Here is a 24,577-nt window from a genome sequence, read left to right as displayed (position 1 = left end):
AACGATGTTTCTGAATGTATGGGGGGATTTGATTGGCTAAGAGTTTGTTGTCTGTGTTGATCAGAGCTATGGGCCTGTCGTTCTCCATTTGTTTTGTTTCTGTTTTCATTTTTGTTTTCACATTTTGTTTATCTAGATTTGGTACCAGAGTCATTCAAAGCTGGTAGAATGACTTTGAAATTTTTGCCATTCTTTTTTATTTTCTGGGAGAGAAGGAGAAGAATAGATATCAACTCCTTAAAAGTTTGATAGACTCCACCTTTGAAGACCTCTGGTTCTGGAGTTTTGTTGGGAGTGTTCTGATTACCGATTCCACATCGTGGTTGGTAGTTTTCTCAAAATCTTTTTTTTTTGCTGTTTCAGTGTTGGGCGGTTCCATGTTTCTACAAATTTATCCATTTCTTCTAGGTCACCCCGTTTCATAGCCTATAATTTGTATGATAGTCTTTCATTGTACTTTCTTTTTCTGTGGTCTCAGTTATTGTTTCCTCTGTTTCCTTTCTCATTTTGATTCCCCCGCCCCTTGTTTTGAAAGTCTCGCTAAAGGCTTATCCAGGTTGGGGATCTTTTCAAGGAATCCCTTCCAACTTTCACAGTTTCGTTGTTGTATTGTTGTGCTTTTAGTCTCTGTTTTCTTTATTTCTGTTGTAGTCTATTATTTCCTTCCTCCTACAGGTGTTGGGTATTGTTCTTGTACTCGCTGCATTCGGTGGAATGATTTGCGTGTTCATGTGAGGTTTTTTTTTTTTTAAGATTTTATTTATTTATTTGACTAGAGAGATCACAAGTAGGCAGAGAGGCAGGCAGAGAGAGAGAGAGGAGAAAGAAGGCTCCCTGCTGAGCAGAGAGCCTGATGTGGGACTCGATCCCAGGACCCTGAGATCATGACCTGAGCTGAAGGCAGCGGCTTAACCCACTGAGCCACCCAGGCGCCCCATGTGAGGTTTTTCTTGCTTCGTGAGGTAGGCCTGTGTTGCTCTCTAGCTTCCATGTCGTGCAATGAAGGCTGCATCCCAAGGATTTTGGAGCATTGTGTTTCCACATTTTCATTTGTCTCCATGTATGTTCTCGTTGCCCCTTTGAGTTATTGATGGCCCCATTCAGTCATTCAGTGTTACTGAAGCTCCCTGTCATGGTGTTCGTTCCATATTTTTTCCTGTGGTTGATGGCTAGTTTCATAAAGTTTCTGTTAGAAAAGATGCTTGATACGACTTCAGTTGCCTTGATTTTTGTGCGACTAGTTTGTGGCCTCCAATGTGATGTGTTTTGGAGAATGTTCTATCAGTACTGCAAAAGAATGTGTATCTTCCTGTTCTAGGCCAACTGTTGGAATATATCTGTGAGAGCCATGTAGTCCAATATGTCCTTCAAAGCCACATTTTCCTCAAGGATTTTCTGTCTAGATGAGCTATCCATGGATGTTACTAGGGTGTACGAGTCCCCTGCTCTTATTGAATACTCTGAAAAAGTTCTTTGTATTTATTTGTGAAAGCTTTTATTTATTGATTTGACAGAGATCACAAGTAGGCAGGGAGGCAGGCAAAGAGAGAGGGGGAATCAGGCTTCCCACTGAGTAGAGAGCCACATGCGGGGCTTGATCCCAGGACCCTGGGATCATGACGTCAGCCGAAGGCAGAGGCTTAAACCACTGAGCCACCTAGGTACCCCCAGAATTCCTTGTTGTTAGTAGCTGCTTTATGTATCAGGAGGCTCCCATGTTGGGTGTAGAAATATTGGCAACTTTTATATGTTCTTGTTGATTATCTGCTTTGGGATTATGTAGTGTCTTTCTTTGTCTCTTGTTTCAGTCTTTGTTTGAAAGTGATTATGGGTCTGCTGTAAGTATTTCTACCCTGGCTTTCTTTTCACTTCTGTTTCCATGGCCAAAGTTCCTTCCAAACCTTCCCTTTAATTTTAAATCTGCCCTTGGTTCTGAAATATGTCTTTTGTTTGCGGTATGTAGACGGATCTACTTTTATTCATTCTGTCACCTTATGTCTCTTGATTTTAGGCTTTGGAACATTTATATTTAAAATAATAGATGATCTTTGTCTCTCTCTCTCCCGTTCTCTCCGTCTCTGTTTCTGTCTCTCTCTCTCTCTCTCTCTATCTATGTTGGTGTGTATTTTTTTTATTTTTTTATTAAATAGATTTATTTCTTTTCAGAAAAACTGTTTTCCTTATTTTTTCACCAAACCAGTGATCCATGCAATCCGTGTCCTCTATAATAGCCACCACCTGGTACCCCGATACCCCCTCGACACTTTAAACTCCTCAGTTTGTTTTTCAGAGTTCCTAGTCTCTCATGATTCACCTCCCCTTCCAATTTACCCCAACTCCCTACTCCTCTCCAACATTCCTTGTCCTCCACGATATTTGTTATGCTCCACAACTATGTGAAACCTTATGATAATTAACTGTCTCTGCTTGATTTATTTCACTCAGCATAATCCCTTCCAGTCCAGTCCATGTTGCTACAAAAGTTGGGAGTCCGTCCTTTCTGATGGAGGCATAATACTCCCTAGTGTATATGGACCACATCTTCCTTACCCATACGTTCGTTGAAGGGCATCTTGGTTCTTTCCACAGTTTGGCGACCGTGGCCATTGCTGCTATAAACATTGGGGTACAGATGGCCCTTCCTTTCACTACATCTGTATCTTTGGGGTAGATAACAGGAGTGCAATTGCAGGGTCATAGGGAAATTCTCCTATTAATTTCTAGAGGAAACTCCACACTGTTCTCCAAAGACCCTCCACCAATTTCCATTCCCACCAACAGTTAAGAGGGTTCCCCTTTCTCCACATCCTCTCCAACACATGTTGTTTCCTGTTTTGCTAATTATGGCCATTTTAACTGGTGTAAGGTGATATCTCAATGTGGTTTTATTTGCCTCCTCAAACACAACACACACGAAAAAGGCAAACATATCAAAAAATGGGCCGAGGATAGGAGCAGACCCTTCTCAAAACAAGACATACAAATAGCTATCAGACACATGAAAAAATGTTCATCATCACTAGCCCTCATGGAGATTCAAGTTGTGTGTATTTTTTGCCACTTTCTTTTTTGTTTTTAAGTTGTCCTCACTGTTCTTCATTATTTCTTCTCCTGCTCTTTCTCTCATGGTTTGCTTGATTTCTTTAGGCTATACTGAGCTTCCTTCTTGTGTGTTTTTTACAGTTGTGTTACCAGTTTTGATTTGTAGTTACCACTATGTTTATATTAGGGCATCCTATGCATATAGCAGTCTATGGTGAGTTGATGACTGCTTAAGTGTGAATCGAATATTTACACTTGTCTCAGCCACGGGTTAGGTATGGTGTGTGATACTTGTCATCGTTTCAAGGTATGCTTCCCTTGACCGATTGTTAGAGATGATTTGGTTTATTGCTTTTGTGCATCTTTCTTTTCTTCCTCCTACATACGCTCTTTCTTTTCCCCTCAAAAGTCTCCCTTAATGCTTATGGTACAGACGGTTTAGTGATCCTAATTCCTTCAACTTTTGTTTGGGAAATTCTCTCTCTCCTTCTCTTCTGAGTGACAGCCTTGTTGGATCGTGTTCTTGGCTTGATTTTGTTTGTATGTTTGTGTGTGTTGTTTTGGATTTATTTTTCTTCTTTGTGTACATCGACTGTATCATCTCACTCAATTACAGACTGCAAATTTCTGCAGAAAAGTCTGCCAAAACACTTGTTCTCTTCTCCTTTTGATTTTTTTGCCCCCCCCTCATTATTAATTTTTTAAAGTTTTTCAACATAACAGTATTCATTATTTTTGCATCACACGCCACCTGGATCCCCCAACCTCCCAACCCCTGCCCGTTCAAACTCCTCAGATTGATTTTCAGAGTCCATAGTCTCTCATGGTTCACATCCCCTTCCAATATCCCTGTCTTGCCTTCTCCTCTCCATCTCCCCTTGTCCTCCATGCTAGTTGTTATGCTCCAGAAATAAGTGATACCTTAGGATAATTGACTTTCTCTGCTTGACTTATTTCATGCCACATAATCTCTTCCAATCCTGTCCAATGTGCTACAAGAGTTGCGTATATATCCTTTCTGATGGAGGCATAATATTGCATAGTCTATATGGCCCATATCTCCTTATCCATTCGAACATTGAAGGGCTTCGTGGTTCTTTCCATAGCTTGGTGACCGTGGCCATTGTGGCTTTAAACATTGGTGTAGAAATGGCCCTTCTTGTCACTACATCTGTATCCTTGGGGTAAATTCATAGTAGTTCAACAGCAGGATCATAGGAAAGCTCTCTTTTTAATTTCTTGAGGAATCTCCACACTGTTCTCCAAAGTGGATGCACCAACTTGCATTTCCACCAACAGAGTAAGAGGGTTCCCCTTTCTCCACATCCTCTCCAACACATGTCGTTTCCTGTCTTGGTCATCTTGGCCAGTCTTAGTGGTGTAAGGTGGTATCTCAAGGTGGTTTTGATTTGACTCTCCCTGATGGCCAGTGATGATGAACATGTTTTCATGTGTCTGATAGCCATTTGTATGTCTTCATGGGAGCAGTGTCTGTTCATGTCTTCTGCCCCTTTTTGGATATGATTGTCTGTTTTGTGTGTGTTGAGTTTCAGGAGTTCTTTATAGATTCTGGATATCGACCTTTTGTCTGTCCTGGCATCAAAACAGACACATAGACCAGTGGAACAGAGTAGAGAGCCCAGATATGGACCCTCAACTCTATGGCCCAACAATGTTCGACAACACAGGGAAAAGTATACTGGGAAAAAAGGCATTCTCTTCAATAAATGGTGCTAGGAATACTGGACAGCTCTATGGAGAAGAATGAAACTCGACCATTCCATACCCCGTCCACAAAGATAAACTCCAAATGGATAAAAGATCTCAACGTGAGACAGGCATCCATCAGAATCCTAGAGGAGAATATAGGCAGTAACCTCTTTGATATCAGCCACAGCAACTTCTTTCAACATATGTCTCCAAAGGCAAAGGAAACAAAAGTGAAGATGAACTTTAGGGTCTTCATCCAATCCAAAGCTTCTGCCCAACAAAGGAAAGAGTCAAAGAAACAAAGAGGCAACCCACGGAATGGGTGAAGGTATTTGGGAAGGACAGGACAGACAAAAGCTTGCTGCTTTAAAAATGATTTCTTTTTCACCCCCTTTTTGCCATTTGGATCACGAGGCATTTTGTGGGAAGATTTTGTTGGGGGCTCTTTGTGCATCCTGGATGCACAGATTCAGGAACGTGTTAGCTATGACTCGTGCAAATCAGTTTTCTGTCCCCTTCCCTCTCTCTCCTCCTTCCGGCATCCCTGTAATGCCCACGTTACTACACTTGATGGTGTCCCTGAATTCTCCAATCGTATTTCTTTTTTATCATACTTTCTCCACACTACACTTCAGCTTGATTGTTTTCCGTCATTCTGTCTTTCGGATCACTGAATCTTCTGCTTGCTCTCGTCTCCTGTGTGTTCCATGTAATGTGTTTTTGGCCCATTTCCCTGTATTTTAGGTTTAACAGATAGAGGTAAGAATGGGAGGGGGAAGCGAAATTAGACAGTCCTGGAGAGGAGCATATGAATCTCCCGCCGCCCCCCCTCCCCCACACCCTGCCATATACCTGACTCCATGGGAATGCCGGTTGCTGGTTGGGTTCCAGGCGGAATGTTGAGGGTGTGTTGTGACTACCGGATCCACGGTGACCATCACTTGTCCTGTGGTCGAGCAGTACCATGGAGCAGCTGCCAGGCTCTCTGGAGCATGGCTTTGAACTGATCCTTGGGAAGTTGGATGAGATGATGGCGAAGCTGCTGCCAAGTGACTCGAGTCCTCGGCTGATGTTCCACAGCCTCCAGTGGGAGACACTGCTGTGTCCGCCTGTCATTGGCTTCTTGGTGGGCCTCCTCTTTCTATGCCGACTTGTTCAGTCTGTTAGAAGTCACTCCTACGAGAACCGCGAGAAGCAGCTGGCAGAAGCACTGGCTGCAGGGATCGAGGAGAAATGCCACCTCATTGACAAGGTTTCTGTAGCTGAGAAGGAGCATGCAGCAATCGAATCATCTGGAGAAAAGGCCAAACTGGAGAAAGAGTCATTCGATATCCTCAGCCTTGCAGACTCTTACAGAAAGGCGAAGACGACCAACGTGATGCTGATGAAGGAACTCCATTCTCTGTGTCGAGACCTGGAGGAAGAGAGAGCCAAAAGATCCCAGCAAGAAGAGCAGATGATGGAGATGCTCAAAGACCTGAAGGTCCTAGAGGACATGATGACTTTCGTGAAATCACAGGGAGCTTTTCCAAACCTGCTTGGAGACCAAGAGCCAAGCCCTGCTGCTCCTTGGCCTGGTGGTGGACCTGGGGCTTAAAGCGGTGCTGTTGCCTCCCCTCCACTCCGGCCTCCCACCTGCCAGGCTTTGTTCCTCCCCTTCAACGTCTATCTATGGGTCCCGGTGGCCGGTGGGTGCAAGGTTTGTCCTCCCCGGAGTGAGTTCTTCCATCTTCACTGGCTAGACACAGCACACAGCTCCATCATGGTTGACTCCCCAACGTCAAAACACTATTGCCTGTCCTGGATCCATACTCAGCACTCTGGGACTTTCTTTTTCTTCCTAGAAGTGTGGACTTGCTTTCAGTAGTGCCGAAAGACATACTTTCCTTAGAAGCAAATTATCTTTTACTCTGTTGCCTTAGATTTCTCAAGTTCTTACATTGCCAAGGCTACTGACGGTAGTCTTTGTTAGGGAAACTATTTTCTTTTTAAATTTATTCTCTCTGTAATATTGTATTATAGGTTACAAATATATGTCATGTAGCAATAAAGACTTGTAATTATTAACAGCAGTATTGTTTTGCTTTTTTTCCCCCAACATTAACCAGTCATACGTAAGGGAGTCACACCTCGCTCCAGTATGTACTGTTTTAATTTCAATCCAAATAGCGAACTTAGAGCCTATCACCGGTATCAGTGGGAGTGCTCAATGATTGATCCCTTCATAGAATACCCAGTGCTCATCACATCCCATGCCCTTCTTAATGGCTATCACCCAAAAACCCATTCCCCTACCCACTGCCTCACCAGCAACAAAAGAAAGCTACCCTATGACCCTAGGTATTTACCCTAAAGATACAATTGGAGCAATGCCATGTGACACCTGCACTCCAAGGTTCATGGCAGCCATGTCCCCAGTAGCCAAACAGTGGAAACAACCAAGATAACCACTGATGGATGCACGGGTATTGGTGATGTGGAGTCCGCCCGTGCAGGCCAGCTTAGACACACACACACACACACACACACACACACACACACACACACACACACACACCACACACACAATGGAATGCTGCATAGCCCTCCCAAAGAATGAATACTTACAATTTACATCAAGATGGATGGACCTGGCGGGTATTTTGCTAAGTGAAATAAGCCAATCAGAGAAAGACAAGTATCATATGGTTTCATTTGTAAGTAAAACAGAGCAGGGAGCATCGGGAATGGGCGGGAACAGAGAATGACAAGTGGTTGGAGAAGGAGAGAAACCGTAAGAGGCATGGAATGCATTTTGAATTCCAGTTGTTAAGTTCTTCATCTTTGGTTCTTGTTTTCTACCTCTTGGGTGAGGGCCTTACATCCTCCACTCTTTTCTCACAGATAGAGCGTTTTTTTACCATTGCTTTAATTACTGTAGCAGGCATATTGCGTATTTCTGCTTGATTTAGCTCTCTGGATGGGATGTTGTCCTGGGTTCTTTGTTTTGGGATACCTTCCTCTGTCTGTTGGTTTCCTCTAAGTCTCTCTGTTTGCATGCTGTAAGTAAGTCAACTAGATTTCCTGTTCTTGAACTTTTTGACCTGTAGAAAGGAGTGCCTGTGGTTCTCTGCAGTGGCATGTTCCCTGCTCAAAAAGGCTGTGTTCATGTCACTTGAAGGCTGTCTCTAACCTGTGTTTTGAGAGCAATACTCTTGTGGCTCAGCTGCCTTTGCCCTAAGGCATGTCCTGTGCAGTGATTCTGTTGGTTGTGGGCAGGGTTCACTCCCGCTGGGGTTAGTGGGGCAGTCTGGGGGTCCCTTGGGCTCGAGTTGAGCCAGACCAGGCGTTGGCCAAAGATACAGTAGCACCACACTGTAGGGCGGTTCTCTTGTGTTGTTCCCTTAAAAGCTTTCTTTGGTGGGAGGGGCCTGCTGTCAGAGCAGATATCGGCTTCCAGCCAGGGCTAAGGTTCGAGATATTTCATATGTGTGGGTATCTTTTCATTTCCGTAGGTCAGGGGTCACTATAGAGTGCTGGGCTGGTCCCTGTGATGGTTGCTTGAACACTGTCAGGCACTGTTTCGGAGGAGCTCTGGCCAGGAATATTGGTGAGGGCCGTTCCGCAGAAGGAAGCAAGGAGTCCTAGTGCTAACAAGGTTGTTCAGATCTGTTTGGGGAGGCGACCTGTACATGCTTTGGCAGGGATGGTGAGGCAAGTAGCAGTGCAGGATAAGCAGTATCAGCAAGGCCGATTGTGGGAGGTAACCTGCAGCCACGGAAAACTCCTCCTCGGCCCTCACTGGGTTTGGAGGCGGGCAAGTTGGCAGAAGGGAGCCAGTTGGGTTAAGAGTACTGAGCTGGTTTCCACAGGCCTCTGGGAATCTCAGCTGGTGGGCAGGGATGGGAAGTCGCACTAGTCAGCTCCTTAGTTCCTAGGAGAAAGTCCCTCAACAATCCCCTCAAGCACATGCTCTGGGATCAGTCCACAAATCTCCCTTTGGTGTACCTCCGTCATTTTTCAAACCATTCTTCTCTGCTTTCCTCCCAAGGGCTGCTTTTTGATAGTCCCTTGAAGGGCAGGCGTGCAGGACTCAGTTTCCTCTTATCCTCCTGGGCCTTGCAGATCTGATTCTATGGATGCCTAAAGTGCCAGGTATTACGCGCCTGGAAATTGGAAGAACTCACAGAATTTGGCTCCTTTGGTTTGCAAAGCCTAATGTGATGGGGATCTGTCTTCCTTGTCTGGGATCCCCATGCCTGGATTGCCTCGTGTGACTGTCGGCTTTTCTCTACCCTCTTCATCCATGGCATCTCTCCCTCCCAAGCACAGGTGCCCAGGTGGCTTTAGATCCTGATGGCATCTTTAACCTTTCTATTCTCTTGATCTAGCCACTTTAGAGCATTTCGCTGTAGAGAGTCTTTTGTGCCAGTTTTGGGGTAATTTTCTGTGTTCTTGCCTCTGTTGTCGGTGCTGTGTAGATGGATGCATGGGACAGGGTGAGCATAGGATCCTCCTACTCCACCATGTCCCTCGACGTTATTCCCCTGTTCACTACAGCATAGTGTTGTTGTGGACACTGTCCACATTAGCTTTCAGAACTAGAGCTTTACAGAGGTTGGTCTCTCCAATGGGAGTCTTAAAAGGTGGGGAACCGGATGTGGGATTCACATCTTTCCCTGCTCAAGAAGACGTTGGCTGTTCCCATGTCCTCCTGAGTATGTGTCTCAGCCTCTCCTGTTTCAAAATGGGCTTTTCTTTTTTATCAGATAATACCAGCCGCTCAGCTAGTTTGGATTTCTTTCAGAGCTCATGGTTCCATAGCGAGCTGCACATTCAGCGTGTCCTTGGAGGAGGTGATTTCCGGAGTGTCCCATGTAGCCATCTTGAACTGGTACCCACTCATGTATCTTCTCATTTTTTCTCCCTGGATGTGTTAATATCAAGAGATCTATGTCTTCCGTTCTGTGGACTTGCCCTTTAGCCTGCTATTGAGTTTTCCTTTTATATTTTTAAATTCATTTATTGGATTCTTCAGATCCAGAATTTGTCATGTTTTTCTTTGTTTGTTTGTTTGTTTCAATGACTTCTGTTCACTGAACTTCTCCTTTGGCTCATGCATTGTTTCTGTGTTTATTGAGTTGTCTGTGGTCTCTTGAAATTCCCTGAAGTTCCTTCATTATATTGAATTCTTTGTCAGGCAACTAAGAAGTTGCCATTTTTCGGTGGTTAGTTCCTGAAAAATTATTCTGTTGCTTGACAGTACCATGTGTTTGGGAGAAAAGAGTACTTATTGTTGATAGGTTTCTATGTTTGAACTGGGTACTGTTCAGTAGCAACAATACTTCTTACAAAGGCCATTTTGTTTTCCAATTCCTCAAATATATTTTGAATAATTACTATGCACTGTGTATTGCTAATTGTTCTTTCAGGTAGAATTGTGTCCCAACAAATTCCCCCCCCACACACGCACACACTTAAAGCCCATTCCCATCTTACAAGGATAAGGTGGCCTCCTTGGAAATATGTTATGTCCATGGATAGATGGCCTTCACCAGAATTAGGCAGAGGAAGGAGTTCTCCCTTCCATATATGAGAGACAGAATGGCCCAACTGATTCCTTATCTTTGGCCTTCATTCCAGAACTGGGAGAGAATAAACTTCTGTTCTTCTGAGCCATCCAGTTGGTGGCACTTAGGCATAGCGGCCCTAGAAAATGCATACAGGATTCTGTATTGTAACGCGGACATATACGTATATATTTTCACGGACCCTGGAAAAAGCTCAAAGATTTGATCCATTTGGGAAGTCAGATGATGCCGCAGCTCGTTCAGCTCTAGGTCTATAGTTTGTATGTTTAGAACAGGATTATAATTATGACTAACGTGGGCCACTTTATTTACTAGTGAAACAAGACTCTGTCCCAGGACAGACATGTAAGGATCTTACCATATTACTGAGAGGGCCAGACATATACCATTCCCACCCTGCAAAACAAGTGCAGTCACTATAAAGGGATTTTGTTCCAGGTGGTGACACTGGTCCAGGTATGATGCCCTACCAATTTCTAGTGAAGGAGAGGCTATATGTGATTAGAAACACTTCAGGGCAGAGGCATGAGTGTCGGATCATTTGGATTTGAGAACATAAAAGACTACAGACTTAAGGAGAAGGGCTTGCCAAGGTAACCATGTGGATAGAGCCCCAGAGGCAAAAAGCCCGTGAGAGTGGGCTATGAAAGACCCATGCTCTTGTCTATGCTAACTTTTTGCAGCAGTGGCAAATGCCCTGGGTAACGTTCTGACCTTGGAACCCTATTTTTCCAGGCTTTTAGAAAGGATGCAGCCTCGGAAACTACAGAGAAGGCTTTCTACACACGGTATTTTCAGGACAGACAAGGTAAGAGGTAAACAAAAGAAACAACAAAACAGGGCATCAAGTACTTCACCCCACCCTGAATATCTGCCCACTTATCGCCACTCACTCTCAAGAAACTCATGCTTGTGACAGAAAGGTCTATTTCGTTTGTTTTCACTGCTGCAAGTACCAATAGGAATAGCCAGAGCCTTTTAGAAGATTAGACTCAAGTTGGTATTTTAGAGTGAGAAACTGAGGTTGAGACTGATGAGCCTATGGGAAGAAAGATCACAAGGGAATGTGCCTAGACCTTAGAAACAGTGGTTCTTTGGAAGGGCCCATCCCCTGTTTCTTTGGACGAAGCACAAAGACTGGAGAAGGGGAAGGAAAGCCCTAGATATGAGGAGAAAAGAGTAGTGCTTGACTTCCCGCAGGTGATCTAAAAACTGGCAACAAGCCCGATGGGGAAACCGATGAACCAAAATGGCATCCAGGAGAGTCTTAGTTAAAGGAGTATGAGGTCAAGCATACCAAGTCATGAACTGCCAGAGTAGTGTGGCAAGATAACCAAGGTTCCTGAGCACTCAAACCCCACCAAAGTTTCTGAATTGTTGGGCGCATCAAGGCACTCTCATAGAAATCAATCCTACTGGCTGGAGGGGAACGATGTTTCTGAATGTATGGGTGGATTTGATTGGCTAAGAGTTTGTTGTCTGTGTTGATCAGAGCTATGGGCCTGTCGTTCTCCATTTGTTTTGTTTCTGTTTTCATTTTTGTTTTCACATTTTGTTTATCTAGATTTGGTACCAGAGTCATTCTAAGCTGGTAGAATGACTTTGAAATTTTTGCCATTCTTTTTTATTTTCTGGAAGAGAAGGAGAAGACAAGATATCAACTCCTTAAAAGTTTGATAGACTCCACCTTTGAAGACCTCTGGTTCTGGAGTTTTGTTGGGAGTGTTCTGATTACCGATTCCACATCGTGGTTGGTAGTTTTCTCAAAATCTTTCCTTTTTGCTGTTTCAGTGTTGGGCGGTTCCATGTTTCTACAAATTTATCCATTTCTTCTAGGTCACCCCGTTTCATAGCCTATAATTTGTATGATAGTCTTTCATTGTACTTTCTTTTTCTGTGGTCTCAGTTATTGTTTCCTCTGTTTCCTTTCTCATTTTGATTCCCCCGCCCCTTGTTTTGAAAGTCTCGCTAAAGGCTTATCCAGGTTGGGGATCTTTTCAAGGAATCCCTTCCAACTTTCACAGTTTCGTTGTTGTATTGTTGTGCTTTTAGTCTCTGTTTTCTTTATTTCTGTTGTAGTCTATTATTTCCTTCCTCCTACAGGTGTTGGGTATTGTTCTTGTACTCGCTGCATTCGGTGGAATGATTTGCGTGTTCATGTGAGGTTTTTTTTTTTTTTAAGATTTTATTTATTTATTTGACAGAGAGAGATCACAAGTAGGCAGAGAGGCAGGCAGAGAGAGAGAGAGGAGAAAGAAGGCTCCCTGCTGAGCAGAGGGCCTGATGTGGGACTCGATCCCAGGACCCTGAGATCATGACCTGAGCTGAAGGCAGCGGCTTAACCCACTGAGCCACCCAGGCGCCCCATGTGAGGTTTTTCTTGCTTCGTGAGGTAGGCCTGTGTTGCTCTCTAGCTTCCATGTCGTGCAATGAGGGCTGCATCCCAAGGATTTTGGAGCATTGTGTTTCCACATTTTCATTTGTCTCCATGTATGTTCTCGTTGCCCCTTTGAGTTATTGATGGCCCCATTCAGTCATTCAGTGTTACTGAAGCTCCCTGTCATGGTGTTCGTTCCATATTTTTTCCTGTGGTTGATGGCTAGTTTCATAAAGTTTCTGTTAGAAAAGATGCTTGATATGACTTCAGTTGCCTTGATTTTTGTGCGACTAGTTTGTGGCCTCCAATGTGATGTGTTTTGGAGAATGTTCTATCAGTCCTGCAAAAGAATGTGTATCTTCCTGTTCTAGGCCAACTGTTGGAATATATCTGTGAGAGCCATGTAGTCCAATATGTCCTTCAAAGCCACATTTTCCTCAAGGATTTTCTGTCTAGATGAGCTATCCATGGATGTTACTAGGGTGTACGAGTCCCCTGCTCTTATTGAATACTCTGAAAAAGTTCTTTGTATTTATTTGTGAAAGCTTTTATTTATTGATTTGACAGAGATCACAAGTAGGCAGGGAGGCAGGCAAAGAGAGAGGGGGAATCAGGCTTCCCACTGAGTAGAGAGCCACATGCGGGGCTTGATCCCAGGACCCTGGGATCATGACGTCAGCCGAAGGCAGAGGCTTAAACCACTGAGCCACCTAGGTACCCCCAGAATTCCTTGTTGTTAGTAGCTGCTTTATGTATCAGGAGGCTCCCATGTTGGGTGTAGAAATATTGGCAACTTTTATATGTTCTTGTTGATTATCTGCTTTGGGATTATGTAGTGTCTTTCTTTGTCTCTTGTTTCAGTCTTTGTTTGAAAGTGATTATGGGTCTGCTATAAGTATTTCTACCCTGGCTTTCTTTTCACTTCTGTTTCCATGGCCAAAGTTCCTTCCAAACCTTCCCTTTAATTTTAAATCTGCCCTTGGTTCTGAAATATGTCTTTTGTTTGCGGTATGTAGACGGATCTACTTTTATTCATTCTGTCACCTTATGTCTCTTGATTTTAGGCTTTGGAACATTTATATTTAAAATAATAGATGATCTTTGTCTCTCTCTCTCCCGTTCTCTCTGTCTCTGTTTCTGTCTCTCTCTCTCTCTCTCTCTCTCTTTCTATGTTTGTGTGTATTTTTTTTATTTTTTTATTAAATAGATTTATTTCTTTTCAGAAAAACTGTTTTCCTTATTTTTTCACCACACCCAGTGATCCATGCAATCCGTGTCCTCTATAATAGCCACCACCTGGTACCCCGATACCCCCTCGACACTTTAAACTCCTCAGTTTGTTTTTCAGAGTTCCTAGTCTCTCATGATTCACCTCCCCTTCCAATTTACCCCAACTCCCTACTCCTCTCCAACATTCCTTGTCCTCCACGATATTTGTTATGCTCCACAACTATGTGAAACCTTATGATAATTAACTGTCTCTGCTTGATTTATTTCACTCAGCATAATCCCTTCCAGTCCCGTCCATGTTGCTACAAAAGTTGGGAGTCCGTCCTTTCTGATGGAGGCATAATACTCCCTAGTGTATATGGACCACATCTTCCTTACCCATACGTTCGTTGAAGGGCATCTTGGTTCTTTCCACAGTTCGGCGACCGTGGCCATTGCTGCTATAAACATTGGGGTACAGATGGCCCTTCCTTTCACTACATCTGTATCTTTGGGGTAGATAACAGGAGTGCAATTGCAGGGTCATAGGGAAATTCTCCTATTAATTTCTAGAGGAAACTCCACACTGTTCTCCAAAGACCCTCCACCAATTTCCATTCCCACCAACAGTTAAGAGGGTTCCCCTTTCTCCACATCCTCTCCAACACATGTTGTTTCCTGTTTTGCTAATTATGGCCATTTTAACTGGTGTAAGGTGATATCTCAATGTGGTTTTATTTGCCTCCTCAAACACAACACACACGAAAAAGGCAAACATATCAAAAAATGGGCCGAGGATAGGAGCAGACCCTTCTCAAAACAAGACATACAAATAGCTATCAGACACATGAAAAAATGTTCATCATCACTAGCCCTCATGGAGATTCAAGTTGTGTGTATTTTTTGCCACTTTCTTTTTTGTTTTTAAGTTGTCCTCACTGTTCTTCATTATTTCTTCTCCTGCTCTTTCTCTCATGGTTTGCTTGATTTCTTTAGGCTATACTGAGCTTCCTTCTTGTGTGTTTTTTACAGTTGTGTTACCAGTTTTGATTTGTAGTTACCACTATGTTTATATTAGGGCATCCTATGCATATAGCAGTCTATGGTGAGTTGATGACTGCTTAAGTGTGAATCGAATATTTACACTTGTCTCAGCCACGGGTTAGGTATGGTGTGTGATACTTGTCATCGTTTCAAGGTATGCTTCCCTTGACCGATTGTTAGAGATGATTTCGTTTTATTACTTTTGTGCATCTTTCTTTTCTTCCTCCTACATACGCTCTTTCTTTTCCCCTCAAAAGTCTCCCTTAATGCTTATGGTACAGACGGTTTAGTGATCCTAATTCCTTCAACTTTTGTTTGGGAAATTCTCTCTCTCCTTCTCTTCTGAGTGACAGCCTTGTTGGATCGTGTTCTTGGCTTGATTTTGTTTGTATGTTTGTGTGTGTTGTTTTGGATTTATTTTTCTTCTTTGTGTACATCGACTGTATCATCTCACTCAATTACAGACTGCAAATTTCTGCAGAAAAGTCTGCCAAAACACTTGTTCTCTTCTCCTTTTGATTTTTTTGCCCCCCCCTCATTATTAATTTTTTAAAGTTTTTCAACATAACAGTATTCATTATTTTTGCATCACACGCCACCTGGATCCCCCAACCTCCCAACCCCTGCCCGTTCAAACTCCTCAGATTGATTTTCAGAGTCCATAGTCTCTCATGGTTCACATCCCCTTCCAATATCCCTGTCTTGCCTTCTCCTCTCCACCTCCCCTTGTCCTCCATGCTAGTTGTTATGCTCCAGAAATAAGTGATACCTTAGGATAATTGACTTTCTCTGCTTGACTTATTTCATGCCACATAATCTCTTCCAATCCTGTCCAATGTGCTACAACAGTTGCGTATATATCCTTTCTGATGGAGGCATAATATTGCATAGTCTATATGGCCCATATCTCCTTATCCATTCGAACATTGAAGGTCTTCGTGGTTCTTTCCATAGCTTGGTGACCGTGGCCATTGTGGCTATAAACATTGGTGTAGAAATGGCCCTTCTTGTCACTACATCTGTATCCTTGGGGTAAATTCATAGTAGTTCAACAGCAGGATCATAGGAAAGCTCTCTTTTTAATTTATTGAGGAATCTCCACACTGTTCTCCAAAGTGGATGCACCAACTTGCATTTCCACCAACAGAGTAAGAGGGTTCCCCTTTCTCCACATCCTCTCCAACACATGTCGTTTCCTGTCTTGGTCATCTTGGCCAGTCTTAGTGGTGTAAGGTGGTATCTCAAGGTGGTTTTGATTTGACTCTCCCTGATGGCCAGTGATGATGAACATGTTTTCATGTGTCTGATAGCCATTTGTATGTCTTCATGGGAGCAGTGTCTGTTCATGTCTTCTGCCCCTTTTTGGATATGATTGTCTGTTTTGTGTGTGTTGAGTTTCAGGAGTTCTTTATAGATTCTGGATATCGACCTTTTGTCTGTCCTGGCATCAAAACAGACACATAGACCAGTGGAACAGAGTAGAGAGCCCAGATATGGACCCTCAACTCTATGGCCCAACAATGTTCGACAACACAGGGAAAAGTATACTGGGAAAAAAGGCATTCTCTTCAATAAATGGTGCTAGGAATACTGGACAGCTCTATGGAGAAGAATGAAACTCGACCATTCCATACCCCGTCCACAAAGATAAACTCCAAATGGATAAAAGATCTCAACGTGAGACAGGCATCCATCAGAATCCTAGAGGAGAATATAGGCAGTAACCTCTTTGATATCAGCCACAGCAACTTCTTTCAACATATGTCTCCAAAGGCAAAGGAAACAAAAGTGAAGATGAACTTTAGGGTCTTCATCCAATCCAAAGCTTCTGCCCAACAAAGGAAAGAGTCAAAGAAACAAAGAGGCAACCCACGGAATGGGTGAAGGTATTTGGGAAGGACAGGACAGACAAAAGCTTGCTGCTTTAAAAATGATTTCTTTTTCACCCCCTTTTTGCCATTTGGATCACGAGGCATTTTGTGGGAAGATTTTGTTGGGGGCTCTTTGTGCATCCTGGATGCACAGATTCAGGAACGTGTTAGCTATGACTCGTGCAAATCAGTTTTCTGTCCCCTTCCCTCTCTCTCCTCCTTCCGGCATCCCTGTAATGCCCACGTTACTACACTTGATGGTGTCCCTGAATTCTCCAATCGTATTTGATTTTTATCATACTTTCTCCACACTACACTTCAGCTTGATTGTTTTCCGTCATTCTGTCTTTCGGATCACTGAATCTTCTGCTTGCTCTCGTCTCCTGTGTGTTCCATGTAATGTGTTTTTGGCCCATTTCCCTGTATTTTAGGTTTAACAGATAGAGGTAAGAATGGGAGGGGGAAGCCAAATTAGACAGTCCTGGAGACAAGCATATGAATCTCCCGCCGCCCCCCCTCCCCCACACCCTGCCATATACCTGACTCCATGGGAATGCCGGTTGCTGGTTGGGTTCCAGGCGGAATGTTGAGGGTGTGTTGTGACTACCGGATCCACGGTGACCATCACTTGTCCTGTGGTCAAGCAGTACCATGGAGCAGCTGCCAGGCTCTCTGGAGCATGGCTTTGAACTGATCCTTGGGAAGTTGGATGAGATGATGGCGAAGCTGCTGCCAAGTGACTCGAGTCCTCGGCTGATGTTCCACAGCCTCCAGTGGGAGACACTGCTGTGTCCGCCTGTCATTGGCTTCTTGGTGGGCCTCCTCTTTCTATGCCGACTTGTTCAGTCTGTTAGAAGTCACTCCTACGAGAACCGCGAGAAGCAGCTGGCAGAAGCACTGGCTGCAGGGATCGAGGAGAAATGCCACCTCATTGACAAGGTTTCTGTAGCTGAGAAGGAGCATGCAGCAATCGAATCATCTGGAGAAAAGGCCAAACTGGAGAAAGAGTCATTCGATATCCTCAGCCTTGCAGACTCTTACAGAAAGGCGAAGACGACCAACGTGATGCTGATGAAGGAACTCCATTCTCTGTGTCGAGACCTGGAGGAAGAGAGAGCCAAAAGATCCCAGCAAGAAGAGCAGATGATGGAGATGCTCAAAGACCTGAAGGTCCTAGAGGACATGATGACTTTCGTGAAATCACAGGGAGCTTTTCCAAACCTGCTTGGAGACCAAGAGCCAAGCCCTGCTGCTCCTTGGCCTGGTGGTGGACCTGGGGCTTAAAGCGGTGCTGTTGCCTCCCCTCCACTCCGGCCTCCCACCTGCCAGGCTTTGTTCCTCCCCTTCAACGTCTATCTATGGGTCCCGGTGGCCGGTGGGTGCAAGGTTTGTCCTCCCCGGAGTGAGTTCTTCCATCTTCACTGGCTAGACACAGCACACAGCTCCATCATGGTTGACTCCCCAACGTCAAAACACTATTGCCTGTCCTGGATCCATACAGCACTCTGGGACTTTCTTTTTCTTCCTAGAAGTGTGGACTTGCTTTCAGTAGTGCCGAAAGACATACTTTCCTTAGAAGCAAATTATCTTTTACTCTGTTGCCTTAGATTTCTCAAGTTCTTACATTGCCAAGGCTACTGACGGTAGTCTTTGTTAGGGAAACTATTTTCTTTTTAAATTTATTCTCTCTGTAATATTGTATTATAGGTTACAAATATATGTCATGTAGCAATAAAGACTTGTAATTATTAACAGCAGTATTGTTTTGCTTTTTTTCCCCCAACATTAACCAGTCATACGTAAGGGAGTCACACCTCGCTCCAGTATGTACTGTTTTAATTTCAATCCAAATAGCGAACTTAGAGCCTATCACCGGTATCAGTGGGAGTGCTCAATGATTGATCCCTTCATAGAATACCCAGTGCTCATCCCATCCCATGCCCTTCTTAATGGCTATCACCCAAAAACCCATTCCCCTACCCACTGCCTCACCAGCAACAAAAGAAAGCTACCCTATGACCCTAGGTATTTACCCTAAAGATACAATTGGAGCAATGCCATGTGACACCTGCACTCCAAGGTTCATGGCAGCCATGTCCCCAGTAGCCAAACAGTGGAAACAACCAAGATAACCACTGATGGATGCACGGGTATTGGTGATGTGGAGTCCGCCCGTGCAGGCCAGCTTAGACACACACACACACACACACACACACACACACACACACACACCACACACACAATGGAATGCTGCATAGCCCTCCCAAAGAATGAATACTTACAATTTACATCAAGATGGATGGACCTGGCGGGTATTTTGCTAAGTGAAATAAGCCAATCAGAGAAAGACAAGTATCATATGGTTTCATTTGTAAGTAAAACAGAGCAGGGAGCATCGGGAATGGGCGGGAACAGAGAATGACAAGTGGTTGGAGAAGGAGAGAAACCGTAAGAGGCATGGAATGCATTTTGAATTCCAGTTGTTAAGTTCTTCATCTTTGGTTCTTGTTTTCTACCTCTTGGGTGAGGGCCTTACATCCTCCACTCTTTTCTCACAGATAGAGCGTTTTTTTACCATTGCTTTAATTACTGTAGCAGGCATATTGCGTATTTCTGCTTGATTTAGCTCTCTGGATGGGATGTTGTCCTGGGTTCTTTGTTTTGGGATACCTTCCTCTGTCTGTTGGTTTCCTCTAAGTCTCTCTGTTTGCATGCTGTAAGTAAGTCAACTAGATTTCCTGTTCTTGAACTTTTTGACCTGTAGAAAGGAGTGCCTGTGGTTCTCTGCAGTGGCATGTTCCCTGCTCAAAAAGGCTGTGTTCATGTCACTTGAAGGCTGTCTCTAACCTGTGTTTTGAGAGCAATACTCTTGTGGCTCAGCTGCCTTTGCCCTAAGGCATGTCCTGTGCAGTGATCCTGTTGGTTGTGGGCAGGGTTCACTCCCGCTGGGGTTAGTGGGGCAGTCTGGGGGTCCCTTGGGCTCGAGTTGAGCCAGACCAGGCGTTGGCCAAAGATACAGTAGCACCACACTGTAGCGCGGTTCTCTTGTGTTGTTCCCTTAAAAGCTTTCTTTGGTGGGAGGGGCCTGCTGTCAGAGCAGATATCGGCTTCCAGCCAGGGCTAAGGTTCGAGATATTTCATATGTGTGGGTATCTTTTCATTTCCGTAGGTCAGGGGTCACTATAGAGTGCTGGGCTGGTCCCTGTGATGGTTGCTTGAACACTGTCAGGCACTGTTTCGGAGGAGCTCTGGCCAGGAATATTGGTGAGGGCCGTTCCGCAGAAGGAAGCAAGGAGTCCTAGTGCTAACAAGGTTGTTCAGATCTGTTTGGGGAGGCGACCTGTACATGCTTTGGCAGGGATGGTGAGGCAAGTAGCAGTGCAGGATAAGCAGTATCAGCAAGGCCGATTGTGGGAGGTAACCTGCAGCCACGGAAAACTCCTCCTCGGCCCTCACTGGGTTTGGAGGCGGGCAAGTTGGCAGAAGGGAGCCAGTTGGGTTAAGAGTACTGAGCTGGTTTCCACAGGCCTCTGGGAATCTCAGCTGGTGGGCAGGGATGGGAAGTCGCACTAGTCAGCTCCTTAGTTCCTAGGAGAAAGTCCCTCAACAATCCCCTCAAGCACATGCTCTGGGATCAGTCCACAAATCTCCCTTTGGTGTACCTCCGTCATTTTTCAAACCATTCTTCTCTGCTTTCCTCCCAAGGGCTGCTTTTTGATAGTCCCTTGAAGGGCAGGCGTGCAGGACTCAGTTTCCTCTTATCCTCCTGGGCCTTGCAGATCTGATTCTATGGATGCCTAAAGTGCCAGGTATTACGCGCCTGGAAATTGGAAGAACTCACAGAATTTGGCTCCTTTGGTTTGCAAAGCCTAATGTGATGGGGATCTGTCTTCCTTGTCTGGGATCCCCATGCCTGGATTGCCTCGTGTGACTGTCGGCTTTTCTCTACCCTCTTCATCCATGGCATCTCTCCCTCCCAAGCACAGGTGCCCAGGTGGCTTTAGATCCTGATGGCATCTTTAACCTTTCTATTCTCTTGATCTAGCCACTTTAGAGCATTTCGCTGTAGAGAGTCTTTTGTGCCAGTTTTGGGGTAATTTTCTGTGTTCTTGCCTCTGTTGTCGGTGCTGTGTAGATGGATGCATGGGACAGGGTGAGCATAGGATCCTCCTACTCCACCATGTCCCTCGACGTTATTCCCCTGTTCACTACAGCATAGTGTTGTTGTGGACACTGTCCACATTAGCTTTCAGAACTAGAGCTTTACAGAGGTTGGTCTCTCCAATGGGAGTCTTAAAAGGTGGGGAACCGGATGTGGGATTCACATCTTTCCCTGCTCAAGAAGACGTTGGCTGTTCCCATGTCCTCCTGAGTATGTGTCTCAGCCTCTCCTGTTTCAAAATGGGCTTTTCTTTTTTATCAGATAATACCAGCCGCTCAGCTAGTTTGGATTTCTTTCAGAGCTCATGGTTCCATAGCGAGCTGCACATTCAGCGTGTCCTTGGAGGAGGTGATTTCCGGAGTGTCCCATGTAGCCATCTTGAACTGGTACCCACTCATGTATCTTCTCATTTTTTCTCCCTGGATGTGTTAATATCAAGAGATCTATGTCTTCCGTTCTGTGGACTTGCCCTTTAGCCTGCTATTGAGTTTTCCTTTTATATTTTTAAATTCATTTATTGGATTCTTCAGATCCAGAATTTGTCATGTTTTTCTTTGTTTGTTTGTTTGTTTCAATGACTTCTGTTCACTGAACTTCTCCTTTGGCTCATGCATTGTTTCTGTGTTTATTGAGTTGTCTGTGGTCTCTTGAAATTCCCTGAAGTTCCTTCATTATATTGAATTCTTTGTCAGGCAACTAAGAAGTTGCCATTTTTCGGTGGTTAGTTCCTGAAAAATTATTCTGTTGCTTGACAGTACCATGTGTTTGGGAGAAAAGAGTACTTATTGTTGATAGGTTTCTATGTTTGAACTGGGTACTGTTCAGTAGCAACAATACTTCTTACAAAGGCCATTTTGTTTTCCAATTCCTCAAATATATTTTGAATAATTACTATGCACTGTGTATTGCTAATTGTTCTTTCAGGTAGAATTGTGTCCCAACAAATTCCCCCCCCCCACACACGCACACACTTAAAGCCCATTCCCATCTTACAAGGATAAGGTGGCCTCCTTGGAAATATGTTATGTCCATGGATAGATGGCCTTCACCAGAATTAGGCAGAGGAAGGAGTTCTCCCTTCCATATATGAGAGACAGAATGGCCCAACTGATTCCTTATCTTTGGCCTTCATTCCAGAACTGGGAGAGAATAAACTTCTGTTCTTCTGAGCCATCCAGTTGGTGGCACTTAGGCATAGCGGCCCTAGAAAATGCATACAGGATTCTGTATTGTAACGCGGACATATACGTATATATTTTCACGGACCCTGGAAAAAGCTCAAAGATTTGATCCATTTGGGAAGTCAGATGATGCCGCAGCTCGTTCAGCTCTAGGTCTATAGTTTGTATGTTTAGAACAGGATTATAATTATGACTAACGTGGGCCACTTTATTTACTAGTGAAACAAGACTCTGTCCCAGGACAGACATGTAAGGATCTTACCATATTACTGAGAGGGCCAGACATATACCATTCCCACCCTGCAAAACAAGTGCAGTCACTATAAAGGGATTTTGTTCCAGGTGGTGACACTGGTCCAGGTATGATGCCCTACCAATTTCTAGTGAAGGAGAGGCTATATGTGATTAGAAACACTTCAGGGCAGAGGCATGAGTGTCGGTTCATTTGGATTTGAGAACATAAAAGACTACAGACTTAAGGAGAAGGGCTTGCCAAGGTAACCATGTGGATAGAGCCCCAGAGGCAAAAAGCCCGTGAGAGTGGGCTATGAAAGACCCATGCTCTTGTCTATGCTAACTTTTTGCAGCAGTGGCAAATGCCCTGGGCAACGTTCTGACCTTGGAACCCTATTTTTCCAGGCTTTTAGAAAGGATGCAGCCTCGGAAACTACAGAGAAGGCTTTCTACACACGGTATTTTCAGGACAGACAAGGTAAGAGGTAAACAAAAGAAACAACAAAACAGGGCATCAAGTACTTCACCCCACCCTGAATATCTGCCCACTTATCGCCACTCACTCTCAAGAAACTCATGCTTGTGACAGAAAGGTATATTTCGTTTGTTTTCACTGCTGCAAGTACCAATAGGAATAGCCAGAGCCTTTTAGAAGATTAGACTCAAGTTGGTATTTTAGAGTGAGAAACTGAGGTTGAGACTGATGAGCCTATGGGAAGAAAGATCACAAGGGAATGTGCCTAGACCTTAGAAACAGTGGTTCTTTGGAAGGGCCCATCCCCTGTTTCTTTGGACGAAGCACAAAGACTGGAGAAGGGGAAGGAAAGCCCTAGATATGAGGAGAAAAGAGTAGTGCTTGACTTCCCGCAGGTGATCTAAAAACTGGCAACAAGCCCGATGGGGAAACCGATGAACCAAAATGGCATCCAGGAGAGTCTTAGTTAAAGGAGTATGAGGTCAAGCATACCAAGTCATGAACTGCCAGAGTAGTGTGGCAAGATAACCAAGGTTCCTGAGCACTCAAACCCCACCAAAGTTTCTGAATTGTTGGGCGCATCAAGGCACTCTCATAGAAATCAATCCTACTGGCTGGAGGGGAACGATGTTTCTGAATGTATGGGTGGATTTGATTGGCTAAGAGTTTGTTGTCTGTGTTGATCAGAGCTATGGGCCTGTCGTTCTCCATTTGTTTTGTTTCTGTTTTCATTTTTGTTTTCACATTTTGTTTATCTAGATTTGGTACCAGAGTCATTCTAAGCTGGTAGAATGACTTTGAAATTTTTGCCATTCTTTTTTATTTTCTGGAAGAGAAGGAGAAGACAAGATATCAACTCCTTAAAAGTTTGATAGACTCCACCTTTGAAGACCTCTGGTTCTGGAGTTTTGTTGGGAGTGTTCTGATTACCGATTCCACATCGTGGTTGGTAGTTTTCTCAAAATCTTTCCTTTTTGCTGTTTCAGTGTTGGGCGGTTCCATGTTTCTACAAATTTATCCATTTCTTCTAGGTCACCCCGTTTCATAGCCTATAATTTGTATGATAGTCTTTCATTGTACTTTCTTTTTCTGTGGTCTCAGTTATTGTTTCCTCTGTTTCCTTTCTCATTTTGATTCCCCCGCCCCTTGTTTTGAAAGTCTCGCTAAAGGCTGATCCAGGTTGGGGATCTTTTCAAGGAATCCCTTCCAACTTTCACAGTTTCGTTGTTGTATTGTTGTGCTTTTAGTCTCTGTTTTCTTTATTTCTGTTGTAGTCTATTATTTCCTTCCTCCTACAGGTGTTGGGTATTGTTCTTGTACTCGCTGCATTCGGTGGAATGATTTGCGTGTTCATGTGAGGTTTTTTTTTTTTTTAAGATTTTATTTATTTATTTGACAGAGAGAGATCACAAGTAGGCAGAGAGGCAGGCAGAGAGAGAGAGAGGAGAAAGAAGGCTCCCTGCTGAGCAGAGAGCCTGATGTGGGACTCGATCCCAGGACCCTGAGATCATGACCTGAGCTGAAGGCAGCGGCTTAACCCACTGAGCCACCCAGGCGCCCCATGTGAGGTTTTTCTTGCTTCGTGAGGTAGGCCTGTTTTGCTCTCTAGCTTCCATGTCGTGCAATGAGGGCTGCATCCCAAGGATTTTGGAGCATTGTGTTTCCACATTTTCATTTGTCTCCATGTATGTTCTCGTTGCCC

This window comes from Mustela nivalis (genome assembly GCF_964662115.1).
Source record: "Mustela nivalis genome assembly, chromosome: 7".
NCBI lineage: Eukaryota > Metazoa > Chordata > Mammalia > Carnivora > Mustelidae > Mustela > Mustela nivalis.
Note: the sequence above shows the minus strand (reverse complement) of the source record.